Raw genomic sequence first — 12060 nt, 5'->3', positions numbered from 1 at the left:
TAAGAGGGACTGGGGAAGGCTACCTGTAGATAATGGGATTTTGGTTGAAATTTATCCAAAACCAGGGATAAAGAGCATTCCAGGCAGAAAAGAAAGGAAAAGAGAATGCCTGAAGCTGAGAGATGGAAGGTCTTTTTTTGTGGAATAACCTGGAGGCCAGTGTTACTATATCACTCTATGAGGAGTTAGGTTTATGAAGACTGGAAAGATAGGAAGGGGTTAGGTTAGGAAGGACTTTGAATGGCAGAACATTTTTATTTGTTCCTATGGGCATTGAGAACCATTGGAACTGAGTGGCAAAAGGTAGGCATGGGATGTGAAGATGACCTGGTTGGATCTTAGTTCAAGTTTCTTTTCTTGTATAGAATGGTTATGCAACTCAGAACAAATCATTTCAGAGTAGTATTCTAGACACTTCTCTAAAACTATAAGTGATGATGATGATGATGAAAAAGAAGAGCATTTATATGTAGAACCCTAAGGCTTGCAAAGCACTATATATTCGTCTTCTTCTTCTTTGTAGTCAGTGCCAACCTGCATGGGAATGGAGAGATTTTCCTTACTTGGAAGATCCCTTTGGCACTGCAATCATATCTTTCTCCCTATTCAGAACTCAGGGCATGGTGTCTTCCAGTAGGAAAGATGATGTAATTATTTTTGGTGATGAATCAAGGAATAGGCAGAATGGGTAGAAAAGGCAATTTTGAGCCTCTCAGTGTCATCGCTTTAGAGATAAGTTAACATTGTGCAACCAGTTTATTGGTACAAGAGGCAGAATTCTCAAAGTAAGTGGTCACTAGGTCATTTCCATCATTAGTTGGACTGTAGGTAAGAATCATATCAAGTATTCTGTTCAAGAAGTGTTGAGAACAGCACTTTCTATTGAACTCTCTTATGAGTTAGGTTTAAGCAAAGCACAAATGGTGGACTTTGATAAGAAGATAGTTTTATGGTTCTGGATACTTACAGAGAAGTAAGTAGTTAAGGTCAAGACAACAGCAGCAGTCAGGATTAGGGGCTTCATCTTCTCTTACTCTAGAAATGAAGCAAAAGTATCTTCTGCTGGCATTGGAAGAATTCATCACATGAAACAACAAATTTATTTTTTAACTTAAATTTCAACCATAAATTTACATGAAAAGTCTCTGACTGTGATATTTTTAAAAATATTAATTAAAAAAATTCCTGTGAGTTGAGGGGGGAATAGGGAATAAAAACAATAATTTTGAATTTAAATAAAGGGTTTTTTAAAAAAAACAAAATTATGCTCTACTTATCTTGTTTCTTGTTACTATTGTATTTATTTATATGAAATTGTTCTTTAAATTTGACATTGAGGATCTTTTCCATTCATATGTATATACATGTATAAAAATCAATTTCCATATATATATAAGTATAATCAAATTTTTGTTAGATACCATTAACTAGATATGAAAAGAGAGAAGAAATAGGTGTCCATTTAAAGGCACTCAGTTGTGATTTCATCAGAATGTAAAGGATGCAATAATGTGGTTGAATATAATCTGTAATTTATAAGTCTTAGTGAGCAATCTGAGGCATAGAGAAGATAAGTTACTTGCCCAGAGATACATAGATAATAAAGGGGAGTTGGGATTAGTATCTAGGTCTTCTTGGCAGTTCTAGAACTCTATAGGGAAACCAGGTTGTTTCATGGGTAGGGATAAGGGCTCATTTTTATGCTCATAAAGTACACAAATACTGAAGAATCGATATATGGTGTTGGGAATCCCATCTATTAATGCAGATTACGACTCATGTATGAGAAGTAAGTTCTAAGGAGCTGCCCAGATTTAATTAAGTGACTTGCCTAGAGTTTCATAATCAGTAAATTCTGGAGGTGAAGTTTCTTGGTCTTCCTGACTTCAAACCCAAGCAATCTACCCACCACCTCTAATTTCAATCATGACCCTGTTAGAAACCTGAGGAAAACATGTCTTTGTGGATTTAGTAGGTACCATACAATGAATAATGTTTTCCTTCTGTCCTGGTCTTGCTGCCTTCAGCTACTGCTGCTTGAAGATTTCCAGAAAGATTAGTGAGATTCTGAAGTTATAAATAGTTCTAATTCTCATTCCCCCCCCTCCCCCAGCTCCTCCCTCCTCCTACATTAAGGAAAAAATTAGAAGTTTGTAACACTGGGGATGTTGCTTCTGGACTAATCCTGGTTGTTTTTGGAAACAAAGGAGTGGTCTGGTTAGAAAAACTTTCATTAGGTTGCCCTTTTTGCATTAATACAAAAATGTCACATATAATTATCTTATCTGTGTATCAGCAAAAGTGAAGGTTTATTCATTATGGTGCCTTTCAACCATTTAACTCCATACCTTCCAGATTCATGTCCTTTCCTTTAAATGTTATATTTCCTATTTAATTAACCTCTTCCCATTTTATTTTTTGCTACACTAAAATTGGACTCCTTGCCACTTCTCCTACTTAATGTTGTTCTACCTTCAACCTTTTTATCTGGCCTGTCATCCATGTTTGAAAAATCCCTAACCCCATGGGAGAATCCCTAGCTCTCTTCAAGTTTTAGCTCACATGACATCTACTTTGAAAAGCCTTTCCTGGACTCCAAAACTGAGTTCAGTACGTCCCTAAATAATAATTATAAATATCCTTAACTGTTGACAAGATACATCCTTCCAGAAGAATGTAAATTCCTTGGTGGGGGCATGGGCTATTTTGTTTTGCCTATGCATTCCCAGGACTTAGTCAACAATTCTTTCACATAGTCAATTAGATGGCACAGTAGATAGAGTGTTGGACCTGGAATCAGAAAGATTCATCTTCATGGGTTCAAATGTGGCCTCAAATACTTGCTAGCTGTGTGACCCTAGGCAAGTCACTTAACCTTCTTTACTTCAGTTTTCTCATCTGTAAGTAATTGACAAACTACTTCAGTTTCTTTTCCAAGAAAACCCCAAATAGATTCATGAAGAGTTGGACATGACTGAAAAAATGACTGAACAACCCCAATAAATAAATAGTTGTTATATTAAATAAGAATGAAGTGATTCTACATTTTAAATATTTATGATTAATAATGAGTATCATAAGTCTGCTGTAGATTATTAGGTCCATAGTCATATATAACTGTGGATGCAATATTCTCTGAAAGACCTGAAGAGATCATTAAGGTGGAAATTTCAGAAATGTTCTTCCCTAGTGAAGATTAAAATAAAATAATTTATCCAAATTTCAGTTTTGGGATAATATTGTGAAAATGGATCAACTTTATGAAGTTGGGATAAAAGTAGGACCTCAATGCAGCCATGTTCTGAACTGTGTACGCTAAACACAGCATCTGGCCCAGACTCAAGAAGTATGTTTTAAGCACTATGTACTAAGCTATTGTGCTAAGCTTGGGAATACAAAGAAGGGCAAATGATAAACCTTGCTCTCAAGGAGCTCATGGTTTAATGGAAAAATGATGCAAAATAACTAAGTACAAACAAGAAATGCTCAGGATAAATTGGAGAAAATCAGAAGAGAGCAGGCACTGGCTTTAAGAGGGAGCAGGAAAGGTTTCTTGAAGAATATATGATTTTAGCTGGGACATTAAGGAGAAGGTGATGGCAAATGAGAGCTTTCCAGACATGAAGGATGGTCACTGAAAATGTTAAGAGTTTAGAGATAGAGTGACATGTGTGGGAAACCACAAGGAAGCCAATGTCACCAGACCACTGAGTATTTTTGGGTCATTGTTTGATCATCTCCAACTCTTCATAGCCTTATTTGGAGTTTTCTTTGCAAAGATACAGGAGTGGTTTGCCATTTTGCTTTTCAATTCATATCAGTAAACTGAGGTAAACAAGGAGAAGTGACTTGCCCAGGATCTCACAGTCAGTAAGTGTCCAAGGCTGGATTTGAAATAAAGATGAGTCTTCCTGACTCCAAATCCAACTGGACACTGGACTACCTAGCTATCCCAGACTACCAAGGATGCCAGATGGTTAATGAAGCCTGGAAATAGGAGGTACCAGGTTGTGAAGAGCTTTGATTACTAAACAGAGGGTTTTATATTTAATCCTGGAAATAATGGGGAACCACTGGAATTTGTTGAATAGGGAGGATGACTCACTCTGCAATTTAGGAAGACTAATTTGATTACTACTGGAGAATAGATTGAAATGGGGGGGGGGAATGAGGCAGAGGGATCTAATAGCAGGCTTGCAATTGTCAAGGCATGAAGTAGAAAGAGTCTACACCAGGCTGGTAGCAGTGTCAGAAAAGAGAAGGAACCACATTGAGAGTTGTTATGAAGATAGACTAGAATTATATTGAATTATATTGAAATAGCTGAGAGAGTGAGAGTGAGGAATTGAGAATGACATCTAGAACTTTGAGTCTGGATGAGTTGAAGGGTGTGGATGCCCTTAATTACTTTGACCATAGAGAAGTTCAGATGTGGGGAATATTTGAGGAAAAGATAATGGTTTTACTCTGAGATGATGTGTTTCAGAGGGCTATAGACCATTCAGTTTGAAAGGGCTTCCAGGCAGTTGAAAAAAAGCCTGGAGGTCAATAGAGATATTAGAACTGAGAGTCTTTAGCACAGATATAATCACTGAAATTATGATATTGAGATCATCAAGTGAGATAGTATAGAGGGAGAAGAGAAGTATGGCTAGGAAAGAGCTTTATGGGATACCCAGAATTAGCAGGTATGATCTGAATAATGAAAGATATTGAGAAATATAAGTCAGAAAGGTTGGGAAAGAACCAAGATAGAGTAATGTCATGGAAATCTGGAGAGAAGAATGTATCAAATAATCCACAGGGTCAAAGAAAGTTCAATAAGAATGAAAACTAAAAAGGGGTTAAGATTTGGCAATTAAGAGGTCATTGGTAACTCTGGAGAAAGCATTTTTGGTTGCATGATAAAGCCAGAAGTTTGACAACAAAGAATGAGAAGAAGGGATTGATGATTTTCTTTTTGGTTTGTTTCTTTCTTTTTTTTTTTTGCAAGGCAGTGGGGTTAAGTGACTTGCCCAACATCACATAGCTATGTAATTATTAAGTGTCTGAGGTCAGATTTGAATTCAGGTCCTCCTGACTCCAGGGCCAGTGCTCTAGCATCACCCAGGGCACCACTGCCACCCAGCTATTGATGACTTTTTTTTTAGGTTTTTTTGCAAGGCAAATGGGGTTAAGTGGCTTGCCCAAGGCCACACAGCTAGGTAATTAAGTGCCTGAGACCGGATTTGAACCCAGGTACTTCTGACTCCGAGACCGGTGCTTTATCCACTGCACCACCTAGCTGCCCCTATTGATGATTTTCTTAAAGAGTTTCACTACAAAAGGAAGTGAGATATGACATGATAACTAGTGAAAGTGAGTAGATCAAGTGAGGAATTGAGGTTTGGAGAGATATGAGCATATTTGTATGCCATTGGAAGCAGTCAGTAGCCAAGGATGGATTGAAAAGTAAAAAGGTAGGGGTATTGAGATGATCTGCTGGAGCAGATAGGGTGAAACAGGATCACTTGTACATAGGAATAAGTTTGCCTTGCTAAGGAGAAGAGATGTCTCTTTATGTAAGACAAGTGAAGGAAAAGTAAGTGGCAGAAGGTATCTTAATGACAAGAGATGAAGGGAGAAAAGGGAGTTCTTGGTAAATGGCCTCAACTTTTTTTCAGGAAGATATGGGGAACAGTTTTTAATAAATGCTTTAAGAAGGCATTTATTAAATGTTTATTGATTGAGTGACTATTCTTGAAGGCTACAGAAAAAGAAACAAAATCACATTACTTGATTACCTATAATATTCTTTAATTTGCCTTTTCCAAAAAATAAGAATTTAGATTTAGAGGGTAAATTTCAATTTGGAGCTGGAAGGGACCTAATCTAATTTAATTAGATCTAATCTAGCTCCCTCATTTACAAATGAGAACCTTGAAAGTCAAGAAGAGAATGTCCTCGATTAGGGTCATAAGGCAACAAGAATTAGAACCTCAGGCTTCTGATTCCCAATGTCTTTCCATAAGATCATAGTACTTTCTTCCTCATTACCTGCAAATGTTTCCTCCAAAAAAGGGGATATTTTGTGGACCTTAATCATCTTACCTTGTTCAAAAAAAGGCAGATCAGTTAGCTAACAATGGATAATGTCCACATTGTAGTCATTTAGATAATATTTCCAGGATATGGAATGGAGCTATTCATGGTCATTGAATTAATGACCAGAAAGATGAGAAAAACAGCATGTACTTAAACCTAGAACACATGTTTATATTTGATTGGTAGTAATATTGCCAATGCCTTTCTTTAAAAGAAATTGTTCTCCTTAGTAAGTTCACTTGGCACCAGATCAGAGTAAAATAAATTCAATATAAATGAAAACACTCCACACTATTTTTATCCCCTGCAGTTGATTGTGGGGCCTCTAGACATGTTTTCTAATTTCTGGTTTAAAGAATTTCTTTATTATGTTCAATCCAAGATAATTTTACTCTTTCCAGTGGAAAGAAATTGAGTTTTTGCTACACTAAAATTGAGCTCCTTGCCATTTCCCTAACTTAATGTTTTATCTTTGACCTCTTTATCTGGCCTGTCCTCCATGTTTGAAAATCCCTAACCCCATGGGAAAATCCCTAGCTTTCTTCAAGGCTTAGATCACATGCCATCTACTTTGAAAAGCCTTTCCTGGACTCCAGAGTTGAGTTCAATCCCTCCCTAAATAATTATAGCCTTATCTAAGACTCTTTGGAGGTAGGGAATTCTGTAAATTCCCCCACACTTCACAAAAGTGGGGGAAGAGGCCATATAAATGCTCAGTACTACTTCCTAGAGAGACTGCTACTCAGAACAAAAAAAAAAAAGACAAAAACTTAACGTGAAGAATTGAGATCATTTGATCCATCAAGGTGGTAATAGTTTTTTTTAAACAAACCTCAATGAAAATCTCAAAAAAAGGAATGATGGAAGGATTATTTACCAGATTAATGAAAATTGATCCATAAGGTATATACCAGGTTTTTATCTTTTGATATAATGGCAGAAAACTTAATATATATATATATATATATATATATATATATGTACACACATATATATATATATATATATATATATATATATAGTGTAATGGGGAAGATTAGGAACAAGCAAGTTATAAACAGGATAAATTAGAGATAATCTCAGAGGAAAGATACTAACATTAAAAGGAATTAGGTAAGGCTTTTTGAAGGGTAAGAGATTTTGTCTGGGTCTTCAAGGAATGGCTTGACTTGAACCTCACTTTACCTCCACAAAATGAAGCAGACTGGTGACTAGAAGGAGGTAGTTAAGAAAACCTATATGGAACTTAGGACAGAATAAGATGGAGGTGGGCAAGTAACCCTACCTTAGGGGAGGGGACTCCACGCACAGCTATGACTAGTCTCTCCCATTGGAGCTTACTCTGGGCATGGACTCATGACCCCCCTCTCCCCACACACACAACGAAGGTAAAGATTCTCATCTTTGTACACAACTGTATCTTAAGGGAAGTAGGCAGGACACAAACATGTGGAGGAAAACTAGAGACAAGTACCTGGCTGGCTATGCTAAGCATTGTGCTAAGAAGCTAGGAAGAGTTCACAGGAGCAAAGACTGTCCCTTCCCTCAAGGGAAATTAGGGGAGAACAACACACAAGGGTGAGTCATGAAATATTCCTATAATAGTTATATTACAAAAATTAAATACAACCCCTTCCCACCCTTCAAAGTAAGATAAACCTCAAGAAAAATAAAGTGAGAAAAAAAGAAAGTGTTCTTCAGTCTATATTCAGACTGCATCAATCCTTTCCTTGGAATGGATAGATAGCATCTTTATCTTAAGTTCATCAGAGAAATTGCTTCAGTTTTTTTCCCCACAGTTGCTAATGCTAGCTGTATTTTTCTTCATCCTATTTCCCCCCCAACTCCATTTATTCTATTCTCTCTCTCTCTCTCTCTCTCTCTCTCTCTCTCTCTCTCTCTCTCTCTCTCTTCACTCTGACCCTCCTCAAAAGTATGTTTGTATCTGACTACCCTCTCCAACAATCTACCCCTATATTCTCTCTGCCATCCCTTTTCTTTCCTATTTTCCTCTAGGGTGAGCTAGATTTCTATAACCAGTTAAGTGTGTATGTTATTTCCTCTCTGAGCCATTTCTGATGAGGGTAAAGGTCCACTCATCCCTCCCCCCCTCTCACTTTATTGCAAAAGATTTTCCTTTTATGTGAAATAACTTACACCATTTTACCTCTCTTTTATCTCCCAATACATTCCTCTCTCACCCAGTAACTCTATCTTTTTAATATACCTTCAAATTCAGCTCCCTCCTAATGCTTTGTCTATATATACTCCTTCTAACTGACCTATTAAATAAGAAGGTTCATATGACTTTTCAGTATTGTCTTCCCATGTAATACAAGCAGTTCAACATCATTCAATCCCTCATAATTTGCCCTTCTTGTCCACCCTCTCTATGCTTCACCTGAGTCCTGTACTTGAAGACCAAACTTTCTGTTCAGTTCAGGTCATTTCATCAGAAAAGTTTGAAAGTCTATTTCATGGAATGTTCATCTTTTCCCCTGGAAGCGGATGTTTAGTTTTGCTGGGTAGCTCATTCTTGGTTATAATCCAAGCTCTTTTGTCTTCCAGAATATCATACTAACCTTTAATGTAGGAGCTGCTAAATTGTGTGTTATTATATTTGAATTGTTTTTTTTTTCTGGCTGCTGGTAATATTTTCTCCTTGACTTGAGAGATCTGGAATTAGGCTATAATATTGCTGGGAGTTTTCATTTTGGGAGCTCTTTCAAGAGATGATTGGTGAATTCCCTCAATTTCTATTTTATCCTCTGCTTTTAGGATCTCAGGGCAGTTTTTGCTGGATTATTTCTTGAAAAATGAAGTCTAGGTTCCCTTCCCCCCCCCCCCCCCCAGGCATGTCTTTCAAGTAACCCAATAATTTTAAATTATCTTTCCTGCATCTGTTCTCCAGGTCAATTGTTTTTCCAATGAGATATTTCACATTTTCTTCTAATTTTTCATTTTTTTTGGTTTTGTTTTATTGTTTCTTGATTTCTCACAAAGTTATCAGCTTCCCTTAGCTCTATCCTTCATTTGAAGGACTTATTTTCTTCAGAGAACTTTCTTATCTGCTTTTCCAACTAATTTTGAACTGCTTTTTCCATTTGACCTAAATTGGTTCTTAGTATGTTATTTTCTTCAGTTTATATCCCCTTCATCAACTTGCTGACTTAGTTTTCTTGAATTTCCCCACATTGCTCTTATTTCTCTTCCCAATTTTTCCTCTACCTCCCTTACTTGCTTTTCTGTAGCCTGAGACCAATTCCTAAATTTCTTGGAGTTTTTAGTTACAGAAGCTTTGACTTTGTCCTCTTCTGAGTGTGTGTTTTGATTTTCCATGGGATCAAAGTAATTTTCTATGGTCTTCTTTTTCTGTTGTTTGCTCATTTCCTCAGCCTATGATTGATTTATCATACTTCCAAAACTTTTGGGGACACCACCCCAGGAAACTTGATTCCTCCAAGGTCTTACGAGAGGCTCTGACTACTCTCTTGCCTGTGCTCTGGTGTGTGGATGGCCCTCTGCCCTGGAGCTTTGATGAGGGTCCCTGCTTCTTTCTGTTCTCACATGTTTATTGTATATTCTTCAAAGAAAATAGAAAATTTAATTGGGGATATGAGAAAGGACAAAGGAAACACATGGAGCAAAAATAATTTAAGCACCTTGGAAAGGTGATTTTAAAAATGAGAATTCAAAATGGATAGTCCTTGGACTAAATCTAATGATTCCCTCTAAATATGATAATGATAATGATGATAAATCATAGCTAGAATTCAGATAGTGCTTAAGATTTACAAAGTGTTTATATATGTTATCTCATATGAACCTCCCAGGAGCTTGTAAGTTAGATACTGAGGCTGAGAGATACTAAATGAAATTTGCCCAGCATCATTTACAGTGTCTGAGATAGGATTCTCACTCATGTCTTCCTTATTCCAATTCAGTCCTCAATCTAAGCTATGTAGCTTTTAGTTGATATCTTTTGTGATGGAACATAGTGGGAAGTTATGGGAAAAGGGGAGATAATGGAGGGGCATTTTAGATGCATTCTATAGCAGGAACAGTAGTCTAATATCTTCTCTCTATGGAAGGTAGGTTAATTTTTCTTTAAAAATATTGAAAGCTTCCTCAAGACTTGGTTGGTAGGGTAACTAGGTGGTGCAGTGGGTAGTGCATCAGTCCTGGAGTCAGGAGAACCCAAATTCAAATCTAATTTCAGACACTTACTAGCTATCTGACGTTGGGCAAATCGCGTAACCCTGAGTACCTCCAAAAAAAAATAACTTGGTTGGTTCAGGGTACTAAAGGTTCAAACTATTAACAACATCTCCTCATCAGAAAACAACCAGCAGCTACTATGGGCTCTAAGAGCACTCTCTAAGGTTTGACTGGTAAACCATGATGGACAATTCAGCTGATCACCTCAACACCTCAAATTGTGTTGTCAAATATTTTTCTCTATTGCTAAATAAATCCTTTTGCTATCTGTTGATTGACCTACCAGTGCCTCATTTTGTTCCAGTGTCAAACTTTTAATTGATCTGAATCAAACCAGCCCAGAACATATCACTGCTCCATTCATTCTAATTTCCCAGCAAGAGATTTAATGCTGGGCAAGGGCTGTTTTGATGCTCAAATGAAATGTATGTAAAACACTTTCTAAACCTTAAGGCATTCTATAAAATACTGGTTATTATCATCTTCCATGATCATTATCCTAATCACTTAAGCTTCCATATTCTGCTACCTTCTTTCCCTGAGTCTTCTATTACATTACCACTGAGCTCAAGTAATTTTTAGAAAGCAAAACTCAGGTGAGTTGGTAAATATTTAACAATTGTGCTCCTGGGGGAAGGTGGGAGAGAAGTGCACATAAACTTTTAAGTTTAATCTATTGTAGAAAGTTTAGGGAAACAAAATAATGAATCAAGCTATTAATTGTAGTGATTACTGATTTCTGAGGTGTAAATACTCACAGTATAAATGTTAAGAGCTTGTTTCAACACATCCTTAGGGAATGGGCTAAAATCAATGGATTGGAGGGATTTGGGGCGGGGGGAATCAGTGGTAGCCTGCACTACCCTGAAGGGGAGAAGTGCCATTAAAGAATATTCTTAAGGTGAAGATTGGTACAGGTCTATGGAAAAGGACAGGGGATGCAACTGATGCATTAAAATTTATAATGGATTTCACCAGGAGTTGGGGTAGAATTTGCACATTAGAAGACACCCCTTTTCTGATAAAGGGTAGCAAAAGGCTGAAGATAAAATCAGTTCCCATCAATTGAAAAATGGATAAATAAATTGTTCTAGACAAAGTGTAAAGCAGCAGGTCATGATAAGCAAGGAAAGAGTGCCACTTGTGAACAGAGTCAATATTCTAATATGAACATTAGATGGACCAGTCTCTGCCTTAGCATGGGGACAGCTTCTCTAGAAGCTTTCTTTTTCCAGTGGGGCCTTTACAATTGTGAGGAATATATGGATGTTTGGGTTCTACAAGAATATGAAGGGAGAATTTTTAGTTTACATTATAAAGAGTGGGGTTTGCCTATATTGTTGCCTACAGGCAGGTACTGAGTTAAAAATTTTAGCCTCCATCTGATCAAAAACTGGTGAGATTGCCCCACCTAGCTCTAAGTTAACCTAGGGTCTTTGATTTCTTCCTTTGTCCATGCTGGAGGAGGTAGCTGTTCTTGCTTACTGATATAATGAGCAGGGCAGGGAAAATGTATGGGGACCAATGTATCAATTGGATTGTGACACCAATCTATGATTGGCATGAAGAGGCAGGAATAAGGCCTTTCAAAGCAAATAAAAAAAAAAACACCTTGCATTTTGGGATTGCCTTGCCCCTCTCCCCTTGAGAGAGGTGTGCCTTTTTATTAAGATGTCTTAATAAATTTTTTTTAAATCACTCTGGATTAAGTATTCAAGAGCCATTTATAACATCTCTCTCAAAACTAAATTTAACTAC

Source organism: Macrotis lagotis, chromosome 3 (genome assembly GCF_037893015.1).
Source record: "Macrotis lagotis isolate mMagLag1 chromosome 3, bilby.v1.9.chrom.fasta, whole genome shotgun sequence".
Classification (NCBI taxonomy): domain Eukaryota; kingdom Metazoa; phylum Chordata; class Mammalia; order Peramelemorphia; family Peramelidae; genus Macrotis; species Macrotis lagotis.
This window is presented reverse-complemented; position numbering follows the sequence as displayed.